This window comes from Microtus pennsylvanicus, chromosome 10 (assembly GCF_037038515.1).
Source record: "Microtus pennsylvanicus isolate mMicPen1 chromosome 10, mMicPen1.hap1, whole genome shotgun sequence".
Lineage (NCBI taxonomy): Eukaryota > Metazoa > Chordata > Mammalia > Rodentia > Cricetidae > Microtus > Microtus pennsylvanicus.
Genome location: NC_134588.1, coordinates 31,913,442 through 31,926,770, shown reverse-complemented (window position 1 = coordinate 31,926,770; position 13,329 = coordinate 31,913,442). Strand labels below are relative to the sequence as shown.

General features: G+C 45.6%; 1 pseudogene; it reads left to right on the top strand.

Moving 5' to 3' along the window:
* Positions 1 to 1,387: 1,387 nt before the first annotated feature.
* LOC142858622 (neo-calmodulin-like) lies at positions 1,388 to 2,084 on the top strand (annotated as a pseudogene).
* The last annotated feature ends 11,245 nt before the right edge of the window (positions 2,085 to 13,329 follow it).

Below are 13,329 nucleotides of genomic sequence, written 5' to 3'. Positions count from 1 at the left end.
TGAAGTCATTGAGAATAGAGAAAACAAACAACGGTATCCTATGTAATCCCAGAATTCAAAGTCACAAATAAGAGCCACTCCTGAAATTGATTTATAATTGAGATGCTGCTCACTCCAGCAACCCTGCAGCAGGCATAGTGGTGAGGAACAGCTGGGATTTATTTGCCCTGAAAATGCATGCGAAAGAGGCCTGGAGACAGTGCAGAAGTAAGCAGGCTGGCAGGGGGAAGGATGCAGAAAAAAAAGAGAAAGGAGCTGTGCATGCATCTTAAGAAAGAGACTTAAGAGCAAATTTTTATCAACATGGTTTGGACTTATCCTTGTTGTTGTTGCTGTTGTTGATTGAGATGTGGTTTCTGGGTGGTGGTGGCACATGCCTTAAATTCCAGCACTCAGGAGGCAGAGGCGGAGAGATTTGTGAGTTTGAGGCCAGCCTGGTCTACAGAGTGAGTTTCTGGACAGCAAGGGCTGTTATACAGAGAAACCCTGATTCAAAAAAAAAAAAAAAACCAACAACACAAAGGAAGGAAAGAGAGAGAGAGAGAGAGAAAGAGAGAGAGAGAGAGAGAGAGAGAGAGAGAGAGAGGAAGAAGAAGGAGGAGGAGGAGGAGAAGGAAGAGGAGGACAAGGAGGAGGAGGAAGGAAGGAAGGAAGGAAGGAAGGAAGGAAGGAAGGAAGGAAGGAAGGAAGGAAGGAAGGAATCGCTCTGTGACCAGACTTACCTCTAATTCAGAGATCTAGCCTCTGCCTCTGCTCTGTGCTGTGATTAAAGGCAAGCACCATCACTGCCCAGCCATCTTCAGGATTTTACACATGCCCCTAGAAACATTTCCCTTCTCTGGCTATTCTTTGCTAACCAGTTCCAGGGACATCAGAGCCGAGCCTCCACTGTCTGGAGTCCTCAGCCAATTCCCACCCACACATGAAGGCCAGGCCTCGAGTCTGGCCCACTCACTGTTTCGTCCTCAGTACACTGGAGGTGTCCCAGAATGGCTGCTGAATGAAACTCAAGGTTGAAAGGCATCTAAAAGTACCCACTAATTCAGGATGACTTCTTCCTGTTTACTGTACAAATACATTTTTATTGTATGCAAATACATTTACACTATATGGGCTCATTTTTAACATGTTAATTTTAAAATCGGAGCATGTTCAGAAGCCATAGTTCCTGCCGGTTTTGTCCAAATCTTTTGCCTTATAGTTCTCAAAGGCTGCTAATTCTAAGATTGTTTCTACAAAAGAAATCTCTATCTGTCTCTCTGTCTCTCTCTTTCTCTCTCTGTCTCTCTCTCATGTGCATGCTCTCACTCTCTCTTTGAAAACAGTGAGATTCAGGAGGGACCGTTGGGGCGGACGGCGACGGTGGTGCGCGCTTCGGGCAAAGAGTGTGGAGGCGCAGACGCGTGGCGGAGGAGCTCGAGCTGCTGCAGCTGCTGCCGCCGCCAGAGTAACCTCGATCCCCGAGCTCCGCACACCCGGTGCCTCGCCATGGCTGACCAGCCAACTGAAGAACAGATTGCAGAGTTCAAGGAAGCCTTCTCCCTCTTTGACAAGGATGGAGATGGCACCATTACCACCAAGGAGCTGGGGACTGTGATGAGATCGCTGGGGCAGAACCCTACTGAGGCTGAACTGCAGGACATGATCAATGAGGTGGATGCTGATGGCAATGGGACCATTGACTTCCCAGAGTTCCTGACCATGATGGCCAGAAAGATGAAGGATACAGACAGTGAGGAGGAGATCCGAGAGGCCTTCCGTGTCTTTGACAAGGATGAGAATGGCTAGATCAGTGCCGCCGAGCTGCGTCACATCATGACGAACCTGGGGGAGAAGCCGACGGATGAGGAAGTGGACGAGATGATCCGAGAGGCTGACATTGATGGAGATGGCCAGGTCAATTATGAAGAGTTTTTACAGATGATGACTGCGAAGTGAAGGCCCGGGCAGCTGGCCATGCCCGTTCTCCTGATCTCTTCTCGCGCTCTCCTCTCTTCAACACTCCCCTGCGTACCCGGTTCTAGCAAACACCAATTGATCGACTGAGAATCTGATAAAGCAACAAAAGATTTGTCCCCCCCAAAAAAACAAAAAGAAAGAAAAAAAGAGAAAACAGTGAAATTCAGAATGTCTGATAGCAGACACCTTACTTCTGGTTTTCTCATTGTTCAAATTTCAAATTGCAGCGTTGCCATCACCGCTTCCAGGAAGGCCTCTAAAATCCATCAGCACTTCTATACAACCCAGAAGCCCTCTTCCACTCACACTGGTGCTTATACACACTGGTCATCGCTCACACTGGTCACTGTTCACACTGGTCATCATTGCTCACACTGGTCATCATTGCTCACACTGGTCATCATTGCTCACACTGGTCATCATTGCTCACACTGGTCACCGTTCACACTGGTCATCGCTCACACTGGTCACCGTTCACACTGGTCACCGCTCACACTGGTCACCGCTCACACTGGTCACCGCTCACACTGGTCACCGCTCACACTGGTCACCGCTCACACTGGTCACCGCTCACACTGGTCACCGCTCACACTGGTCACCGCTCACACTGGTCACCGCTCACACTGGTCACCGCTCACACTGATCACCGCTCACACTGGTCACCGCTCACACTGGTCACCGCTCACACTGGTCATAGCTCACACTGGTCACTGTTCACACTGGTCACTGTTCACACTGGTCACTGTTCACACTGGTCACTGTTCACACTGGTTGTTACACACACATACCCCATTGTGCCACTAGCCATTATCTTGCAAGCAAACTATTATGGTGCACAGACTTGCGGGGGGGGGGGGGGGGGGGGGGGAGTCAGGCCAGGTGTAAGTAGCAAGTAAGATGCACGACCTTTTGCCACAGTCCTTTTGGTTCCAATTTATGGCCAGCCCTCAAATCAACACAAGAACTGGCATTCCCGTGTTCCTATCCGCAGACCAGGATGGCACAAACACCACATGCACATCCACAGGCATCTATAATGAGATTTGAACATAGCTCATGTTGCAGGTGCAGCGCCTAAATTTAATAATTATCATTGTCATCCCTTTATAGAAAAGCTGAGGCACAGAGAGATTAAGCAAAATGCTTAAGGTCACACAGCTACTACTTGACGAGATCAGATGAAGAAGACACTCATATCATCAGGCTCGGCAGTGGTGCCTTTATCCAGAGTCATCCTGCCGGCCCTCACTAACAAGGCTTTAAGGAGCAGCTTCACGTTAGACTTGCAAGCACGTCTGCATCGCCCAAGTGAATAGCTCTAGTTCTCCGCAAATGAAGAGGTGGATTGGCTATGATCACCACACTCTTGCCCCTTTTGACCACCAGCTTTGCTAGAAGCAGAGGCAGTGTGGCCACATCAAAATTCAGATCAGATGAGCACAGCTCGCAGGCTTGACGAGGAGGACCTGGAAGGAAGAGGCACAATCACTGCCATTTTTATAACCTTTTCCCAAACTGTTCCTTCAGCTCCTCTCCTTCCGTGCCCAGTCCCATCGGGCACACAAACGCAGCGGCATGTGACCACATGAACCCCTACACACTCCAGCTCTGGGGTTAGAGTCAGGAATGGACTCCCCTGAACACTCAAGTCACAGAAAACGCTTTGAAGCTGCTACTCTCACAGTTCTGTTTAAAAGGAGGAAATTTTTATAAAATACTTTCATTACAGCGCTGCCAGAATAGATCCTTAAAGCAGATGTGGGACCAGTAAGACGGCTCAGCAGGTAAAGGTGCTCGCTGCCAAGCCTGAAGACCTGAGTTCAAACCCAGGACTCGGGTGATAGCAGGGAGGAGTCTACTTATACGGGTTCTTCTCTAGCCATACACACACATGCATAAATACATGCACACACACACCACATGCACCCACACAAACCCATACAAATGTAACCGTAAACAAATAATAAATAAACAGAGCAGATGGTTTTGGAACTTGAATGTTCTTAATCAAAACAGAAACCTGACCATCAGAGAAAATGTACAATCCAGGTGGTGAATGCCTAACTCTCCCAAGACCAACTGTACTGTTCACAGCGTACAGTGCTCACAGCTTACAGTGCTCACAGCGTACAGCGCTCACAGAGTACAGCGCTCACAGCGTACAGCGCTCACAGCGTACAGCGCTCACAGCGTACAGCGCTCACAGTGTACAGCGCTCACAGAGTACAGCGCTCACAGTGTACAGCGCTCACAGTGTACAGCGCTCACAGTGTACAGCGCTCACAGAGTACAGCGCTCACAGCGTACAGCGCTCACAGCGTACAGCGCTCACAGCGTACAGCGCTCACAGAGTACAGCGCTCACAGCGTACAGCGCTCACAGCGTACAGCGCTCACAGCGTACAGCGCTCACAGTGTACAGCGCTCACAGTGTACAGCGCTCACAGTGTACAGCGCTCACAGTGTACAGCGCTCACAGTGTACAGCGCTCACAGTGTACAGCGCTCACAGTGTACAGCGCTCACAGAGTACAGCGCTCACAGAGTACAGCGCTCACAGTGTACAGCGCTCACAGTGTACAGCGCTCACAGAGTACAGCGCTCACAGTGTACAGCGCTCACAGAGTACAGCGCTCACAGAGTACAGCGCTCACAGTATACCATGCTCACAGAGTACAGCGCTCACAGAGTACAGCGCTCACAGAGTACAGCGCTCACAGAGTACAGCGCTCACAGTGTACAGCGCTCACAGTGTACAGCGCTCACAGAGTACAGCGCTCACAGTGTACAGCGCTCACAGTGTACAGCGCTCACAGTGTACAGCGCTCACAGTATACCATGCTCACAGTGTACAGCGCTCACAGTGTACAGCGCTCACAGTGTACAGCGCTCACAGCTTACAGCGCTCACAGTGTACAGCGCTCACAGTGTACCATGCTCACAGTGTACAGCGCTCACAGAGTACAGCGCTCACAGTGTACAGCGCTCACAGTATACCATGCTCACAGTATACCATGCTCACAGTGTACAGCGCTCACAGTGTACAGCGCTCACAGTATACCATGCTCACAGTATACAATGCTCACAGTGTACAGCGCTCACAGTGTACAGCGCTCACAGTATACCATGCTCACAGTATACCATGCTCACAGTGTACAGCGCTCACAGTGTACAGCGCTCACAGTATACCATGCTCACAGTGTACAGCGCTCACAGAGTACAGCGCTCACAGTGTACAGCGCTCACAGTATACCATGCTCACAGTATACCATGCTCACAGTGTACAGCGCTCACAGTGTACAGCGCTCACAGTGTACAGCGCTCACAGTGTACAGCGCTCACAGTGTACAGCGCTCACATAGTACAGCGCTCACAGTGTACCATGCTCACAGTATACCAGGCTCACAGAGTACAGCGCTCACAGTGTACCATGCTCACAGTATACCATGCTCACAGTGTACAGCGCTCACAGTGTACCATGCTCACAGTGTACAGCGCTCACAGAGTACAGCGCTCACAGTGTACAGCGCTCACAGTGTACAGCGCTCACAGAGTACAGCGCTCACAGTGTACCATGCTCACAGTATACCAGGCTCACAGTATACCATGCTCACAGTATTCCAGGCTCACAGTATACCATGCTCACAGTATACCATGCTCACAGTATACCATGCTCACAGTATACCATGCTCACAGTATACCAGGCTCACAGTGCACCAGGCTCACAGTATACCATGCTCACAGTATTCCAGGCTCACAGTATACCATGCTCACAGTATACCATGCTCACAGTACACCATGCTCACAGTATACCAGGCTCACAGTATACCATGCTCACAGTATTCCAGGCTCACAGTATACCAGGCTCACAGTATACCATGCTCACAGTATTCCAGGCTCACAGTATACCATGCTCACAGAGTACAGCGCTCACAGTGTACCATGCTCACAGTATACCATGCTCACAGAGTACAGCGCTCACAGTGCACCATGCTCACAGTATACCATGCTCACAGTGCACCATGCTCACAGTATACCATGCTCACAGTGCACCATGCTCACAGTATACCAGGCTCACAGAGTACAGCGCTCACAGTGCACCATGCTCACAGTATACCATGCTCACAGTGCACCATGCTCACAGTATACCAGGCTCACAGAGTACAGCGCTCACAGTGCACCATGCTCACAGTATACCATGCTCACAGTGCACCATGCTCACAGTATACCATGCTCACAGTGTACCATGCTCACAGTATACCATGCTCACAGAGTACAGCGCTCACAGTGCACCATGCTCACAGTATACCATGCTCACAGTGCACCATGCTCACAGTATACCATGCTCACAGTGCACCATGCTCACAGTACACCATGCTCACAGTGCACCATGCTCACAGTATACCATGCTCACAGTGCACCATGCTCACAGTATACCAGGCTCACAGTATACCATGCTCACAGTATTCCAGGCTCACAGTATACCAGGCTCACAGTATACCATGCTCACAGTATTCCAGGCTCACAGTATACCAGGCTCACAGTATACCATGCTCACAGTACACCATGCTCACAGTATACCATGCTCACAGTACACCATGCTCACAGTATACCATGCTCACAGTATACCATGCTCACAGTATACCATGCTCACAGTATACCATGCTCACAGTATACCATGCTCACAGTATACCATGCTCACAGTATACCATGCTCACAGTATACCATGCTCACAGTATACCATGCTCACAGTATACCATGCTCACAGTATACCATGCTCACAGTACACCATGCTCACAGTACACCATGCTCACAGTATACCATGCTCACAGTACACCATGCTCACAGTATACCATGCTCACAGTATACCATGCTCACAGTGCACCAGGCTCACAGTGCACCAGGCTCACAGTGCACCAGGCTCACAGTATACCAGGCCTACAGTGCCCCAGGCTCACAGTGCACCATACTGACATGGGTAGTGCTCACAGAGTACAGTACTATGTACGTCACGCCCACAGTACTGATAACATCTCAGCTGACAAACTGGAGTCCCCAAGGCCAACACCAAGCTTCCATGACCCTATGATGCTAAAGAGGAACTGAAAAGATAACTTTGAAGCCTGAAGATGCCAGCTCTGCCTCCCAACATGGATTACACTTATCAAATGATTTTCTTCTTTTAAGTAAAGGCACAATGTAAAAAGATGTGTTTCTTTAAACTAGGCAATGCCGTCCTTGTGTCCTTGTGTCCTTACAAGACACATGTCATGTTACCCATGACAGAAACGATAACACCTTCAATAGAGGGTGCTCAGCTAACCTTGCCATAACTCCCTGTTCTCCTCTGGGGTTCCTGAGACAACAGGTTGGTGATGACTTATCGAAAAAATGGATGGACAACGAATACTTCAGGCAGTTCCCCATAAATATCATTTCCTCTGCAAGCTTCAGAGAAGGGAGGGTGGGCAAGGAGTGGGTGTTCTGTCTTCCCGATAGGACGCCGGAAGGAATGCGCACGGGTGTTAAACAGGCAAAGAGACTTGATGAATCTGGCAGTGGAACCATTGCAATCACCATTTTCTACCTTTAATTTTGGTAACCAGCTCGGTCATAATTTACTGTCAGATAGACATGCCGCTGAAATGAAGCTCTGAAAATGAAACGCACACAGAGCATGAACGCTTGCGTGTCGCAAATAACCTCAAATGGGATTTAACACTTGAGGGTGAACCAATCCCTTTATAAGCAAGGGTAACATTTCATTCTGTGGTTTGTACAGATACTTACTGGTTTAATTTTTTTTTCCACTTCTTTGGTAGTCAGGAGAGCCAATTTCCCAAGATAACCAGCATAAATAGTAGTTCAGTCAATTACCATGCGTGGTGGCTCACTCCTATAATCCCAGCTCTAGGAAAGCTGAGACAGGAGGATTGCTAGTTTGGGGCCAGTCTTGGCTGCACAGTGATACCCTGAAAAAGAAGGCAGATGTCTCTTTCCCTTGATTTGTGCTTTATCAGCTCATATTCAACTTGTCCTCCAAGAAAGACCTGATCGTTTTCTCCCTTTCTCTCTTGTACCTTTCATCTGAAGAAATGAAATACCACTGAACCATCTCTCTAGCCCTGTGCAGCTCATTTAAAAATGTAATATAGAATATAAAATATAGGTTAATAGATAATCATCTATAATAGTCAAGCTTGTAGTCATGACAGATGTTATAAATGTACAGAAATATATTTCAGTTAGATAGGAATTCTCAAATCTTTCAAAGACCTTCAAAATATGGCATTTAAAATGTTTAAAAACTTAGAGGACTTTTTATGACAATGAGACACATCTACTCCTGGCAGCACCAATTACTTCAAGAGAAAAATGGACATCAAAGAGGCTTCTTATGGCTGTGTGTCAGGAGCCAATTTCCTCCTAAAATCATTACAGGAACCATCACCCTGGGGAGTCTGCAGAGAACCCCACACCCCTAATTGTGTTAAGAATGGTTCTATTGACAGAGCCTACCCCACACCCAAATTGGTTGTTAATGAGAGCTATCTGTTAGCGGAACCCACCCCACATTCCAAACTATCTGGAGAACTAGGTGTGTCATCTCCTAGTTGCAACTTCCAGGCCTACTGTGACTTGACCGAAGATAACCTCCTGCCTACGTGACCAACGAGGACCATGTGACCAACGTGAACCACGCGGCAAGAGCCCAGAACCCTGTGCCCATCCCCCCCAACTCCTTACCCTATAAAAGGTTGTATCTCGTCCCTAATAAACGGAGGCTTTGACAAACTTTGCATGGCCTTCTTCCTGTCTCCTAGCCCATATCTTCCAGGTAGTGCCTCTCCGTGACCCTGGAATAACTGAACTGCCAGGCGGGCTACTAACCCTAGACTAAGTGGCCCGCCAAGGCAATCGACAGTGGCGCCCGAACCAGCGACTCAGAGCACGGTCAACTATCAGACGACAACGCGCAGTCCCGGGACAACAAGAAGAAAACAGAAGGTTCTGCGGCTGTAGAACTCGGACAGATCTGCAGGACAAGGTAGGCGCAAGTTCACCGTCATCCAAAAAGATATGGGACTTTCAAGGACAGAGAAATTCATACAGGAATTTAATCAATCACTCAGGGAGAGAGGAGTAAGAGTCAAAAACAGAGATTTATGTGTTTGATTCATATGTTTGCTTTATGTGTTTGCTTGTGGACTCAAAAGGGAGTCCCTCAAGATGCGAGAAGTTAGGGTACAATCCACACAGTTACGCCTGCCAAGCAGGCTGGCTGCTAGGGCTAGAGAGCCTATGTCTTTAACCCCCTGCCATATGGAGCGAAAGCTGACAGGCAGGTTTGCTATACAGGAATCTAGACTCAAAAAGCTGCAGCTTCATTTAGGACAGTAAATATGCTTCTTTTCCATTTTAAAAATCTTGCTTCTTGGTCAAAAATCTTTAGTTTGTAGGTGTATAAGTTTATATCTAAGGTAGATTAATTTCAGCACTGTGTTTCTGTAAAAAAGTTTTAAAATCAAAGATTGTGATATATTCAGAGGATTTTAAGAATTGTTTAGGCTATCCTGAGTTTTTATTTCTTTCATATAAGGTTGGAGATTGTTCTTTTGAGTTCTATATTGTTCTTTCGAGTTCTGTGAAAAGTTTTGCTATAATTTTAATGAACATTTACATTAAATCTGTGAGTTCTATGAGGAATGTTGCTATAATTTTTAATGGACATTTACACTGAATCTGTAAACTGCTTTCAGTGAAATTGTCATTTTTGCTATGTTTCTTCTGCTTTCCCAAGAAAGTAGGGAATTTTTCAAGATTTAAAGTTCTTATCCTACAAGTTTTTCCGTTTGTACGGCCCGCTCTTGGGTAGGAGTCGTATTGTTTCAGCTTGAGGTACTTTCCTGCTGCTAGGTGTGGCTTCAAGGTGGAATGCTGAGACTCAGGCCTCTTAATTAAATTTATCAAGGGCCAGAGTTATACTCTAACAAATGATAATGGTTAAAAATAAAAAAACATTTCCGCCTTCATAGGCAGAGATGACAGGACCCAAAACTTCTGTCCTTCTTGCTTGGAGTTACTCCAAGATATTTTGTGGTATTCATGAATATTAAAAAGGATGATGTCTCATTTATCCTAGATGTAAAAGAGGTACATCTGGGTTATTTTCAGATTCTAGGCTATGATAAAATGGTTCTGCTATGGGCATGGCTGAGCACGTGTCCTTGTGGTTTGGTCAAACATCTTTGTATTTAGGCCCAAAAAGGGGTATTGCTAAGTTTTGAGGTAGATATTTGCCTAATTTTAAAAAATAGACAAAATGAGGGTCCCTCAATGCTGGGGAGACTCTCACTTGGGTCTCTGGATGGCAAGGGCCCGGAGACCATCCTTGCTGAGGTCGCACACGTGGCCTTGGTTGGTGGGGGAAGAGTTCGACCCCCAATGACCAGGAGAAAGAATTTTTTGAGGAAAGGGGCCACACCCCAGTGGTCCGGGAGGGTCATAAATTTCAAAAATCCTGTGGTGGTTGCAGGAGGACAGCTCTCCTGCCTCGGGACCACTCCCAAGGTCCTAATCCCCTAGTTCCTAAAACAGTACTGTGATAGTTGCAGCTGAAAACCCTGTTTTTCGAGGTCAAGGTCTGGCTTTGTCTTCAGCTAGTTCCTAGGGCAGGGTGGCTGAAGCGGCTGGCCCTGGATTTTTGATTCTTCTCTTCCTGCTGGGAGAGTCTGGGTTTATCCAGGATTTTCAATACTAGGTATGATCCAAAAGTGGCTGTGCCAGTATGCACTTCCAGCAATAAAGTTTTTTCTTTACCCACATTTTCTTAAACATAAATTGTTAACAATAATTTTTAATCTTGGTCATTTCTACAAGGATAAGATAAAATCTCGGAGTTTTGGTTTGCATTTCTCTGATGGCTAAAGGTTGTTATGTTTGAGCATTTTTAAGTGTCTCAGTCATTTTTAAGTTCGTCTGTTGAGAGTTTTCAGTCTAGGTCTATAACAAATATTTTTTGGATTAAAATTTTTAATAACTAAGTTCCTGAGTTCTTCATATATTTTTGGAATGGATTTATGATAAGTAAAGATCTTTTCCCACTATATAGTCTTGTTATACAAAAGTTTCTCAGTTCAGGAGATTTATGGTTTCTCCAAATGTTTAGGCCACTGAGGCTGTGTTTGAAATGTGGCAAAATGTACTTCAAAAATTTTTCTCTGTGAGGTTCAACATAATTTTTATATGCTGAGGCCTTTGGCTCATTTAAACTTAAGTTTTGTACATGGAGATGGATGTAGATTTATTTTCATTTTTCTACATGTTGGTGTCTAATGAGGCCAGCATTATTAGTTAAAAAAATGCTTCATTTTTCCATTTTCCTATCTGCAAGGCAGACTTAAAACTTAAGAGGAGGATTGCTTAAAAACCTTTAATTAGATATACAATGGTTAAAGCCCTAGTTATAATATTCTTATGGAAGACCTTGAGCCGTTAGGTAAAATTCTTACAAAAAACAATTTCCAATAAAGAGCTTATTAAAGCTGCCTAAGAGGTACTCAAGCAGGTAAAAAATATAAATCAACAGGTAAAGTATACAATAATCAACAGATACAGTATATTAATTATAATTCAGCTATGGCAAGTGTGTATATTAAATGTAAAACTTATTCTACAAGTTTTATAAAAAAATGCTGTTTATGGCTAAACCTTCTCAGTCTTGCTAGTTAAGATATTAAACTCTTAATTTAAAGCCTGTCTCATACAAAAGGGCAGGATAAAAACTGGAAAATGGCTTTACAAAATATTGACTATAATCAATGTTTCTTATACTAAACAATAGATTCATTGATAATTTTAAGATTGATTCCTGGACAATTGTCTTTGCTCAATTCAAAGGCCAAAAAACAATAATCTTTTCCCAGATCATTGCTACAATTCACACACCTTTATTTTGCTAATGTTATAGCTAAAAAATCCCTTAAAGGATTTTATGCTAAATTTTACAAATGGCTTTTCCAATGGAAAAACTACATATATGGCTAATAAAAAAGAAATTGTGGAGCGTAACAAGGCTCCTTAAAAGCAACTCATAAGAAGTTGCAAGCAGATCCTGATGCAAACGGATCTGGTGTGATAACACCAAGCTAACCTTTGCTAAGGCAAGGTGGAAAAGCCCTTGCAATGCATTATGAAAAAACCCGACCTATTTATATTTGGGGTCGAGGATATGTTTATGCTCTTTTCACAGAAAGAAAATAAAAGCTGGATCTGATGCTGTCGAGGCTGCGGACATCCCACAGAGGAGTTCCAGAGGAGACTGGGGAGAGGTCCTTGGTCCGGCCTTTCCTGCCCCCAAGGAGAGAGGAGTGCCTGATAACAAAACCTGCTACACCACTCTGCAGGGTGTCGTTCTGCCTCTAGAGAGTCCAGGGAGACCCGCCTGAGATAAGTGCCAGGATTGCTTCAGATAGCTGAATCCAGCTCACCTCACTCAGGAATCCCACCTGCCCTAAAGCACAAATGCTGAGCTGCTTCTGATGCGTACTAAACATCAGACAGTTTTAATCTTTGGGACACAAAACTCATTTTAATTAAAATATTAACCTCTCTTCACTTAAGAAGGGGAAAGATTAGGGTTCCTGTCACTGTTGCTCAGAGACTGGAACTGGTGGTATTTGGTAACAACAATGTATGCCATTGTGCTCTTACTACAATTGACCTGATATTTATAACTGCTTATAGATGTTGAAAAAAGTTTGACACACGCTGTAAAGTGTTTGGGTTTAATGCATATGTTAAAAATTTTAGATTTAGATCTGTTTTACACTGCCCTAATTATTGGCAGGCAGCACTCGTAATCTTATTGTGGAGTAGGCATTTAGGAAGGAGGATACCTAAGGCCAGATTAAAAGGTGAATACTGGGTTTGGAAAATGCCCTTTCTTCTTGTCTGGAAGATGGAGTTATTGGTGCCCAAAATTACATCTTTATGTATTTTGTTTGAGGAGCTCCTCATCCTCACAGCCTTTTCATTAGTGATAGACACAGGGGCCCAATGACGGGAGTTAGTGTGGACCCTCGCCTGAACAGCACACCATACAGAGGCTGTACTGGCCGGCTCAACAATGGCATGGTGCCAGGCACGAGGAGTGCCCTCCACATGGCCTAAGACAGGGTGACCTGTGATCTGTTTACTTTAAATCTCGCTAGATACCTTTCATTTGAGGAGCTCCAAGGATGGGTGACTTGTGGCAGGAAATCCCCCAACCTAAGACAGGATACTGGGAATCCTAAGACGGGTAAGGGGGATAAAGACCTGGTCCCCACTAGACCTAAGAATCATAAGGCACCCCTCTGTTCCCAGGAGAG